Below are 10079 nucleotides of genomic sequence, written 5' to 3'. Positions count from 1 at the left end.
TGCTCACACTGCTACTTTTCCAGATGATTCTCCCCCTAGACTCTCCTGTGGTTCTCATGTCACTGTTGTCCTCTCAGAGACACCTTCCTTGGTGGCTCCATTGTAAGTCACAAGAGCCTCTGGAATTAGCATCCCGTGTTTTTTTTTTTTTTCCCCAGGCTTTGTTCCTGGAAATTTTCCAACACAGCACACATATAATCTTATTTACCTGCGTATTGTCTGTCTCCCCAGCTAGAATATAAAGAAGATCTGTAAGGACAGTGATTATGCCCGTTTGGTTTTTGAAAACAATGTCCAATCATGGTAAGCCTTCCTGTATGTGTCGGACAACTCAGTGGGAGCCTGACTGAATCCGAGCGGAAGTCAACTTTCCTGGAGTTGGCTCTGCTTTGCTGGCTCTCTGGAACCGTGACTCTCAGCTTCCATCTTCTGCTGCCAGCGTGCTCCATCTCTGGTCCACCACCCGTATTCTCCCAGTTCTCTCTGCATCTTCAACTCCTTGCCTCTCACCAAATGTAGAAACTTCTCAGAGATCATTTCTACATGCATATATAACAATATTTTTAAAGTTTTAAATCCAAAGTCTTTGTATAGCAACATATTCTAAGGAAATTATATATATATATTTATATACATATATATATATAATCTCGTCTTTAATCAGAGTAGTAAAAAAGTTAGAAATAGTATGAATATTCACTACCTGTTCAAAACATGAATTGCATAGATAACAAATGATGATTAGATATGTATCTCAACATGGGGACATATTTATATGTTAAGAAAGGCAAAATATCAGGTTATAGCATAGTGTGGTGGCTTGAATAAGAATGGCCCCCATAGGCTCATATACTTGAATGTTTAGTTGCCAGGGATTAGCACTATTTGAGAAGGTTTAGGAGGTGTGGCCTTGTTGCAGGAAGTGTATTACTGGGGGTAGGCTTTGAGGTTTCAAAAGCCTATGCCAGGCCCAATCTCTCTCTGCCTAAGGATCAGAATGCAGCTCTCAGCTACTGCTCCGGCACTATGCCATCTGCAGCCATGCTCCCCACCATGATGAATGATAGTGTACTAAGCCTCTGAAACTCTCATCAAGCCCACAACAAAACGCTTTCTTTGGTAAGAGTTGCCTTGGTCATGGTGTCTTTTTCACAACAATAGAACAGTGACCAAGACAGACAGGAAGTATCCCATTTTGTTGACTAGGAAATGATTAATATATGTCACATTGGGCACAGAAGCAGAGTTTTATAACGATGTCTGTTCTTTAGACTAAAGTTGGTGGAAAGAGGCAGGGATTCTGGATAAGACTTTGTAATTTAGAAATAAGAAGATGCACCAGAAAAGAAAAGGTTGATACAGGTTGACATAACTCCCCAAGTTCACATAGATAGAAATTTCATATGTGTGTGAAGCTAGAAAATATTTACAGTAAATATGACATGATTATATAAATATATCATTCAAGTTGGTAAGCAAAGCACCAAGCCTAAAGCATGCAATGGTCAGCAAATGGTGAAGATTCGGTACTGTTGAAAGTCAGGAGTGAGCGTTCTTGATCTCTGGGGCTCAAACATCAGCCAAAACCTCAGTGACTTCTTGTTGTATTAAGAAAGGATGACAATGTGTAACTACTGATGCTCGTGAGCGTGCATGTGTGAGCAACAGAGTCTATGTGCGTATGCATGGACATACCCTACCTCAATAGGCTGCAGCAGTCCCAACAGGGACAGAACCATTTCTGCGTGATAAATGTCTGTCGAGAACACCCAGCTCTGTGGCTCCATGAGCCTCTGCTGTGTGCATACACTGGCACACGGTTGGGCAAACTGATGGGCATTCTAAAGGAACATTTTTCTACTATTACGTCTTTCCAGTTTACAAAGCCATTTCACAATTGTCCACATTGTATGTGTTTAATTATAGTTTTTAACACAATGCAGTGCATATTATAGGTGTCATGGCACCAGTAATCCCAATACTAAGGGAGGCAAGGCAGAAGAAAAATAATTTGTGGACAGTTTGAAGCTACACAGAGAGGAACTGTCTTTAAAAAAATAAAAACAGACATACTGACCCAGTCTTTTTTTTAAAAAAAAAAAAAAGTTTAATTATTCTGATGCTATTTCATTTGTAATACATTTCTGTCCTTTACCAATGTAATCTACTTACTTACATCATGTTTTAGTGCAACTTACAAGAAAAATAACATGCCAGAGAAAATTGCTTTGTAAATGTAAGAATGTAAATCAAATAAAATTCCAATGCAAGTCATTGGTGAGGCCATCTCTAACATTGATTACTGGTACAAAATACCATCAAAGCAGCCACTGCCTTATTATGCAGACTGTAAAATGAACTTTAAAAAAACTCCAAAAGGTCAATGTCTTTTTTCTTTTTTTTTTCTTTTTCCAATCAGGCTATGTAAAAACAGGGCATTAGAATGAAAAACTATTAAAATTATGCTCCTTACTCCAGAGCTGAAAACTGTTTACAACACATAATTCTAAAAGTGTGAATCTGACTTCAACTCTGACATTGGGATGATTTTATTGAATGTAGGATGAACATTCTGCAATTCGGTAATTAGGGGAGAGAGAGGCCGGAGGGTCTCAGAGCGAAAGGGTGGATACCCAGGCACAATGGCCTAAGGAACCTACTGTTGCCAGGCCAACAAGCATCCACCTTTGAAATCTGAGGTGGAGTTCAGAGGTCAAGTGCTTCCCTAGTATGCCAGAGGCTCTGGGTTCAATCCCAAGAACTATGGGATGCACTCTCAAAGCAAACTTCCCACTGACCTCCCTCTTCTCCCAAGGAAAGCATTACTGACCTGTCAACAGCATCCAGCAATACTGACGCTCCTGGCCGTGGATTTAGAAAGCAGCTGACTAGTCCAAGGAAGGAAAACACTGGGGTCCAAATTTCTTAACAGGGTCTTCAAAAGACCTCTCTATTCCTCTTTGGCTTCTTTCCAGAGATTCTCTGCTACATGCACAGCCCAAAGGTCCAGCGTTTTTGCTTCCTTGGTTGGCTGTCTTCTTGGAGTGTCTTTATACTGCGTCCTTAGCCTGGTCTCTGGTCTCTCTTCACTTGACTGAAGTGACATCTCTTGAGAAGAATGACTCAGATCCTTTATTCCTCAGACCTAGGCTCTGTGCTCTAATTTGCAAACCAGGCTCTCTGTCTAGACTTTCACCTTAGCATTGACATCCTAGCATAGTTATTCCCCTCCATGCAGCCCTCATTACAAGACTCTCAGATCCCAGATGGTATGGGCCATAGCGTTCAACTTCCTTTCTCTAGTGGCTGGATGAAATTTACATTACACCTCCCCCCAATTCACGTGCTGAAACTTAACATCCAGTATGATAGAAGTGGGCAGGCCTTGTAGGAACTGCCCAAGATGAGCCCTCCAGAATGAGACAGGCAACTGTTAATTAAGACTGTTCTCCTCAAGACTGAAACAGACAGAGACACCAGGCCCTCACTGGGCACCGAGTCTTCCAGCTCCTTGATCTTGGGCTTTCTCATTTCTCAATGAGATAACTTTGAGCATTTCATTTCTGCTCTTCATAAGTTATCTAGGTTTGGGTATTTTGTTATAGCAGCCTGAGCCACTAAGATGGTGGTACACAACACCCACTTGAGTGAGAAATGAAGGGGTAATTATTAACTAGTTCCTGAGCAGCCAAGCCTATGTGGGAGGCCTGGATGACACTAGCTTATGAGATCTAGGGGCAGAAAGGAGAAATTGGAAAATATCAATCATAAACTTGGTGTATTTCAAAACTTTGCTGTAGAATTTGTGGAAGAAGCCAAATCTTCAGAAAACATTAGCTGTAGAGAAACTTCAATCAGGTAGTCCTCTTTCTGGACTCCCGGGGGGGTTATCTCCACATCCTATTCTCTAAGGAGGCCCCTCTTCTCAGTTGCCTTCTGATAGATAATACTAGGAAACGACAAATGGGATTCCTGGGGGCACTCTTTGTCTTTTCTCTGGGGTGAAGGCAGCCAACTTCTCCTGGGGTGAAACATCTATGGTTTCTCTTCACTCATGTTTGTCTTCATTCTCAACACCTTATCCATTTGGCACCCTGTGGCTGCGGGTCAGTAGCAGATGCTGCGAATCACAGTCTTCAGTACAAGCTTGGGCGACTTCTTCTCCACTCCCTGCAAAAGGTAAATCTTTTTGCTTGGTGGGAGTTATTGAGAGACCTACTCAAAGCTCTCCATAGCCAGCTGGAGACACCCATGTCACAGTGAAGGTAGACCCGTCTCTCCTTATGGCTCTGTTGGAGGAGAATCAGTGAGAGACTCTCAAACAGGACTCACTCAAGGCCTTAGAGAGTGTTTTTTTTAAGTCTCTATCACAACCCGGAGAGTAACATTTTGAGCTTTATGTTTCCTTCAAAGATTGATTAAATTTCAGATTATAGAGCAAGCCCTTTAAGTGGCCTGGGAAAGGCAGACTATTAAACATGACAACATACCCAGCCTGCTCAAGGCCCTTCCCTGCCTGCTAATACACTGCAAGCTGCACGCAACCATTGATGCAGCTTCTGGGCGTCATCCTAGCGTGTCCCTGGAGTTAGCCCACCACATTTTCAGAGTGTTGGGTGTCAGAGTTCGAACAACTTTATAGCCATTTCTACCTTTCATCATGTGAAACTTACTGAACAAAGATGACCCACGCTCAAGGAGACCGACCCTAGGCACCATGACCACCAAAGGCTGCTGGGTAGTCAGTCACAAAGCTCTGCTCGTCCATTGACACTGTTGTTGATCAGAACCATCTAATGTAGGGCTGACCTAATAGGATACCCACCCCCATTTCCCCCCATCTTCTTTCCCTCATTATCTGTCTTTTCCTGCCTCTCCGACCCCCTAACAGGATCAGACAATTGAATTTTAGACTGGCCTTTTGGGGATTATTTGTTCTTTTCTGTAGGGTTCCAAGACTAATTCTCAGCTCCAGGCCAAATCCTTGCTCTTAGCAACCACTGGGGACCTGTTAACTGGCACCTCGGTCTTTGGATCACTTCCCAGGCTTCTGCACATGCCTTTCTCCCTAGACCCTGATCTCTCAAATCCCTTTCCAGTTCTTTCTATCCTCTTCTCTCTCTCTGGCCATGCTTGAGCACCAGCTGCTAACTTCCCAGCCACCCACCAGAGCAGCTCATTTTCCTAGGTTTATCTGTCCTTTTTTGATCCCCTTTTTTTCAATTGTTTCCCCAAGCCCCTCACATCCCTTCTAGGAACTTACTACCTTAGTGTGTGTGTGTTTCCTGTTTCTTCCTCCACTGTTTTGTTTCTCAGTCATTGATGACACCAGCATGTATTAACACATCAAACCTTTAATATAAATGGTTTGCTCTACTTAAACAAAATCACTGATGTTTTTAACGGATACAGAACTAGAAAAAGTAGCAATTTTCATTGCAATCTTTTTTCCCCCCAAATACTTACCTTGGACTATTTAACCTTTTCTGGGGTGGCTCGCCTTCTGTCAGTGGACTTAGAAGTTTAGGAATGGTAGTATTAAAAGTCTGTTTTCCATTATACAGAGAGAATTTGATTGATGGTTAGGATCAGGGTTACAGGTTCCCATATAACGTTTCCACTCTCAAGGAAACGGGAGAAAACCTACAGCGATGATTTTTATTTACACATACCCTTTTCCTGTATTTGATTTCCAGCCCACCTCTGGCTTTGAGTTTTTGGTTCACTGTCCTGCCCTCCTTGCTCTTTTGGCAGACATGAAGGTTGGGAGGCCATTGCCTCACATATTTCCTATGGGGCAGAATGGACACCAGAAATGGAGGCATATGTTTGAAACTTCACATTCTTTCAGTAGAAAAAGCGAAGTAGTATCTGTAATATATAAAAAGTGAGACTGTTAGTAGTGCTATAATTCCTACTGAGAGTGCAGTTGGGAAAATAGTTGGGGCAGTTTTGTCCATATGAGCGGAAGAGAACAGGCAAGAAAAACGTCCAACGAATTCTCAACAGGCTTTGCCACAGGCATCAACAAGATAAGTGATTTCTGTGTCACAGTTGTCTACCATAAGATGCACACCATGGAGAAGGCCATTTGTCTGGCTCAAGATTTCAAGGAGCCTTGCATCAGCTAATGTGAGTTCAGGAGTCAGGCACTGACTTTCTCCTACTATAAACTCAGGTACCCATTAAGATACATGGTTCATGAGGAAAGTTCCTGGACATTACGGTTAACGTAAGTTTTGTTTAATAAGGTAAGGCATAATTTTGTGTCTGGCTGGACTGCGTACCAGAAACTTTTCACCAGAACCTTGTAGAGGCCTTTAAGTAGTGCCTTGCCAGCGAGAGATGCCTTCCCTGTGTACCAGCTGTTATGTCCAGTGGAAACGGGCAGAAAGGGCCAAACCTGAGTGAACCAAAAATGAAAATCTATATTTTGAAGTCTCTTCTAGACATCAGCATCTGTGAAAAAAAATGACAGCAAGGTATCTGGCTACCTCCTTTACTCAGGGAACATGATTGGTTAAGACACAGGATGTCCTATTAGAGCTGTGAGAAGTAGTCTTCTAGAAACAGTGTTGTCAGGAGGTACAAGGAAGGCTTGCATAGTGTGGCCTTTAGGGGGTTCTTTGGTACTTTATACAGTCTGGCCTGTTGTTTTATTGTGTGTGTAACTCTCTGTCTCTTTCTATCTGTTTGTGTGTGTGTGTGTGTGTGTGTGTGTGTGTGTGTGTGTGTGTGTGTGTGTGTACACATGTGTGTGCTTGGGAAGGCCAGAAGTCAATGTTGGATGTCTTCTCCAATTTCTTTCCACCTTATTTTCTGAGAGAGGATCTCACTGAACCCCCAGCTCACTAATATATCTAGATTGGCCAGCCAATGAGCCCTATGGAGCTACATTTCCATGCTTCCTTGGCCCTGGGGTTACAGCTGCACACGTCACCCCACCTTTACAGCAGGGCTGGGGTGCAAACCCAGTCCTTATGCTAACAGAGCAGGCACTCCACCCACTGGGCCACCTGCCCAGGCCCCACTGTCTACAAGGAAGATCCTTTTAGAAGATGGCAAAGGTGGTGTTATAAAGATAAGGGGGGCAGGGACTGAAAACCAAACATGCTTCGATAGTGTCTGTCCTGGGGAAATCCAACAGGGAAAGAGCTGGTACAAATTTAAAGTGCATATTTTAATTAGGGAAGTAACACATGTTGATTGCCAAAAATGATGACATCACACACACACACACACACACACACACACACACACACACACACACACAGAAAGAGAGAGAGAGAGAGAGAGAGAGAGAGAGAGAGAGAGAGAGAGAGATGCATTTGCATCTGCATTACTCTAAAGAAAATAGAAATACCACTTTCATTTTATATTTTCCTATGTTTCTATTCTAAATATTATTTTCCCAAGGACACATTTTTTTTTGCCTAGTTCAAATAGTATTTCTAGATGGTATGTGCAACTTATTAATCTGTTTAAAAACACATATTATTAAATATTCCTTACATCTTTTTATAGCCATATAAAATTATTCAATCAGATAACCATTTATTCATTTATTCCAGGATGGCAGTCTCTTGAACATGTAATTTATTTCCTGTGTTGGAAGATAAACTCTTTAATACGTAAACCTTTATCCAAAATTCAAATGATTCTCCTTAGGCTGGATTCCTGAAAGTATACACACCGAGCCAAAGGATTGAGACACATTTCAGCTCTTGATGCATTTTGACAAATTGCTTTTGCAAAGGGCGGTACCAATTTGCACTCCCACCCGCAGAGGATTGACTAAGACAATTTTCAAAGTCTTTGCTAATTGGATAAGTTAGAAATAGCATTCAATTTTGGCTTTACTTTGTATTATTTTCTTTCCACTAAACTTGAAAGACTTCTCATCTTATCAGCTAGTTGGAAAACAAGATCTTTTAAGAAGAAAATCATGTGCAAATTGAGAATCTTGTTAGGGCATCCTACTATTTTGCAAAGGTTGATACCAGCGACAACATATGATGGAAGTTGTCTGAACAAAAATGCAAACTATTAAGTAAGCCCTACCAAGAGAACATATTAGCATATGTGTTCATAGTAGCAAATGCCATCTGGAATAGAGCTGAGAGAATGTGCCCATGGATCCTACCAGCATCAGGCCTGGGGGAGGCATGAGAAAGCGATGTTTTGAGGAAGCCTTTCCATGGGAAGATAAGAGGAGCTAGGGAAAGCAAGTCTGGAGATGCAGACAGGTGATGTAAGTGTGTGGCACCACATTTACTTTGGTCCTGCAGAATTGCTCTGGGGTCAGGCAGTGTGGTTCCCATCTCAGCAGTGAGGGTATTCACATGCTCAGCCAGTGTTCAGGCCATGAGGAAGACAAAGTGAACATTTCCTCACTGTCTGGGCAAGCACATGGAAGGCTGGGTAGGAAGGGTGTGGGAAGGGAAAGAAATCTTTCACCCTGAGTCTGCTCAAAACCTCTTACCAGCTGAGAAGCCAGGATTCCAGACAATTAACAGAATTTACTGTGAAGGTTGCCTACACACTAATTAGAGACATTAATCCTTTTAAAGTTTTTTAAATTATTATTTTTAAATTTTGTATGTATGGGTATTTTGCGTGTGTGTGTGTGTGTGTGTGTGTGTGTGTGTGTGTGTGTGTGTGTGTGTGTGTACCACTTTGTGTGCCTGGTGCTTGTAGAGGTCAGAAGAGAGTGTCAGATCCCCTGGAACTGGAGTTACGGACAGGTGTGAGGTTGCCATGTGGGTGCTGGGAATCAAACCTGGGTCCTCTGGAAGAGAAGCCAGTGCTCAATAGCCCTTTGTTTCAAATGAGAATGTTAAAATAGCAATGAGCTGTGCTTAAGGCACAAGTCGCAGGCACTTGCTCCTTCCCAAGCTGTAAACCTGCACTTCTAGCAACCCCACCTTTCTCTCTCTAAAACCAAAACCGAAACACATCAACCCCCCTCAACTACACATTTCTTTGCTCCTTGTATAACCCTTGTGACCCACGTGACCTTATCAGACTGTAATCCTGTCTATGGTATCTTCAGAGCCACTCTATGATCTACTTACCAACAAGAGGGGAAGGGGTGTGTGGGGACTCGTTCCCAAACACCATCTGAAGGATGTAAATCGAAGTTCTATGTATGGATACAGTGGACACACGTGAGAAGCCCAAATCCACACCTTCTGAGCATCTGTCCTTCCCCAGAGCCTCTCTCTTAACTCTGTACTTAGATTTATGTTGAAATGTCATCCTCCCCCCAACTCTCCTTCATACTGGCTTTCCCTGAGGTTCTCTTCTGTGGAAAAGTCAAGAATCCCAGCTTCACTTGAATAGAGGTCTCAGAAGAGAATTCCTTTGACTGCTGCAGGCCACAGCAGGACACTGGGTATCCACCTTCACACACTGCCACAAACATAAGCAATCTACCTACAGGTAGCTCTCTGTCAAAGCAGGCTATGCCTCCTGCAAGTGCACGCACCTTCTTGAGAGCAGCTGTATGGATAAATAGCCAAGGTATCCTGGGTAGCAGGTGGAGCATCCGTCTTTCCCTAGGAATCCTGTGATCACTCTCACATCTGTGTGCACTAAACACAGCAGCTCGGTCTCTGGCTTTGACTTCCTGATGTACGAGTCACAGCGCAGGGTCTCTTTTCCTGGTTACAGGTATATCCAGAGGCTGCCACAGCTCTGCCACAAAGCTTGACCAAAGCAGCAGCCTCAGCTTGCAACGTGCCAAGGCTTGGGGCATTCCCTTCTGTGGTTATACCAACCTCCCTGACTAACATGCTTACAGTGTTGGCGAGGCTTGGAATGTGCACGAAAATGTTATTATTTTGCATAATCAAAAGAGCAGAGGCACTTCCTTCTTCTTTTATGTCCCACCCTTCCCTTTCCTCTCCTTCCTTCCTGGGATATCCCTATCCCTTCCTTTCCTGAACAATTCAGAAAGCCGTGGGGGAGGGCAGCCTGCCCGAGAGGAGGAGGGAGGGTGTGAGTCAGCAACAGGATGTGTGGTGCCTCCTGGGATCATGAGTAGACAAGGAAACACTTTAAGATAATGGGAGTCAGGT

General features: G+C 43.1%; 1 long non-coding RNA gene across 3 annotated transcripts; it reads right to left on the bottom strand.

Moving 5' to 3' along the window:
- Positions 1–2102: 2102 nt before the first annotated feature.
- Positions 2103–9801, bottom strand: LOC143272981 (uncharacterized). 3 transcript variants are annotated; one of them, XR_013050721.1, is made up of 3 exons: positions 9488–9801; positions 5467–5871; positions 2103–4289 (listed from the first exon to the last, which is right to left on the bottom strand). It is a non-coding gene; the product is annotated as an uncharacterized LOC143272981 (long non-coding RNA). The 3 variants fall into 3 exon arrangements; XR_013050722.1 differs by lacking the exon at positions 9488–9801 and adding an exon at positions 9075–9468; XR_013050720.1 differs by lacking the exon at positions 9488–9801 and having other exon boundaries at positions 5467–9468.
- Positions 9802–10079: the final 278 nt, after the last annotated feature.

The sequence above is a fragment of the Peromyscus maniculatus genome, chromosome 4, assembly GCF_049852395.1.
Source record: "Peromyscus maniculatus bairdii isolate BWxNUB_F1_BW_parent chromosome 4, HU_Pman_BW_mat_3.1, whole genome shotgun sequence".
Classification (NCBI taxonomy): domain Eukaryota; kingdom Metazoa; phylum Chordata; class Mammalia; order Rodentia; family Cricetidae; genus Peromyscus; species Peromyscus maniculatus.
Note: the sequence above shows the minus strand (reverse complement) of the source record. Positions and strands in the feature narration are given on the sequence as shown.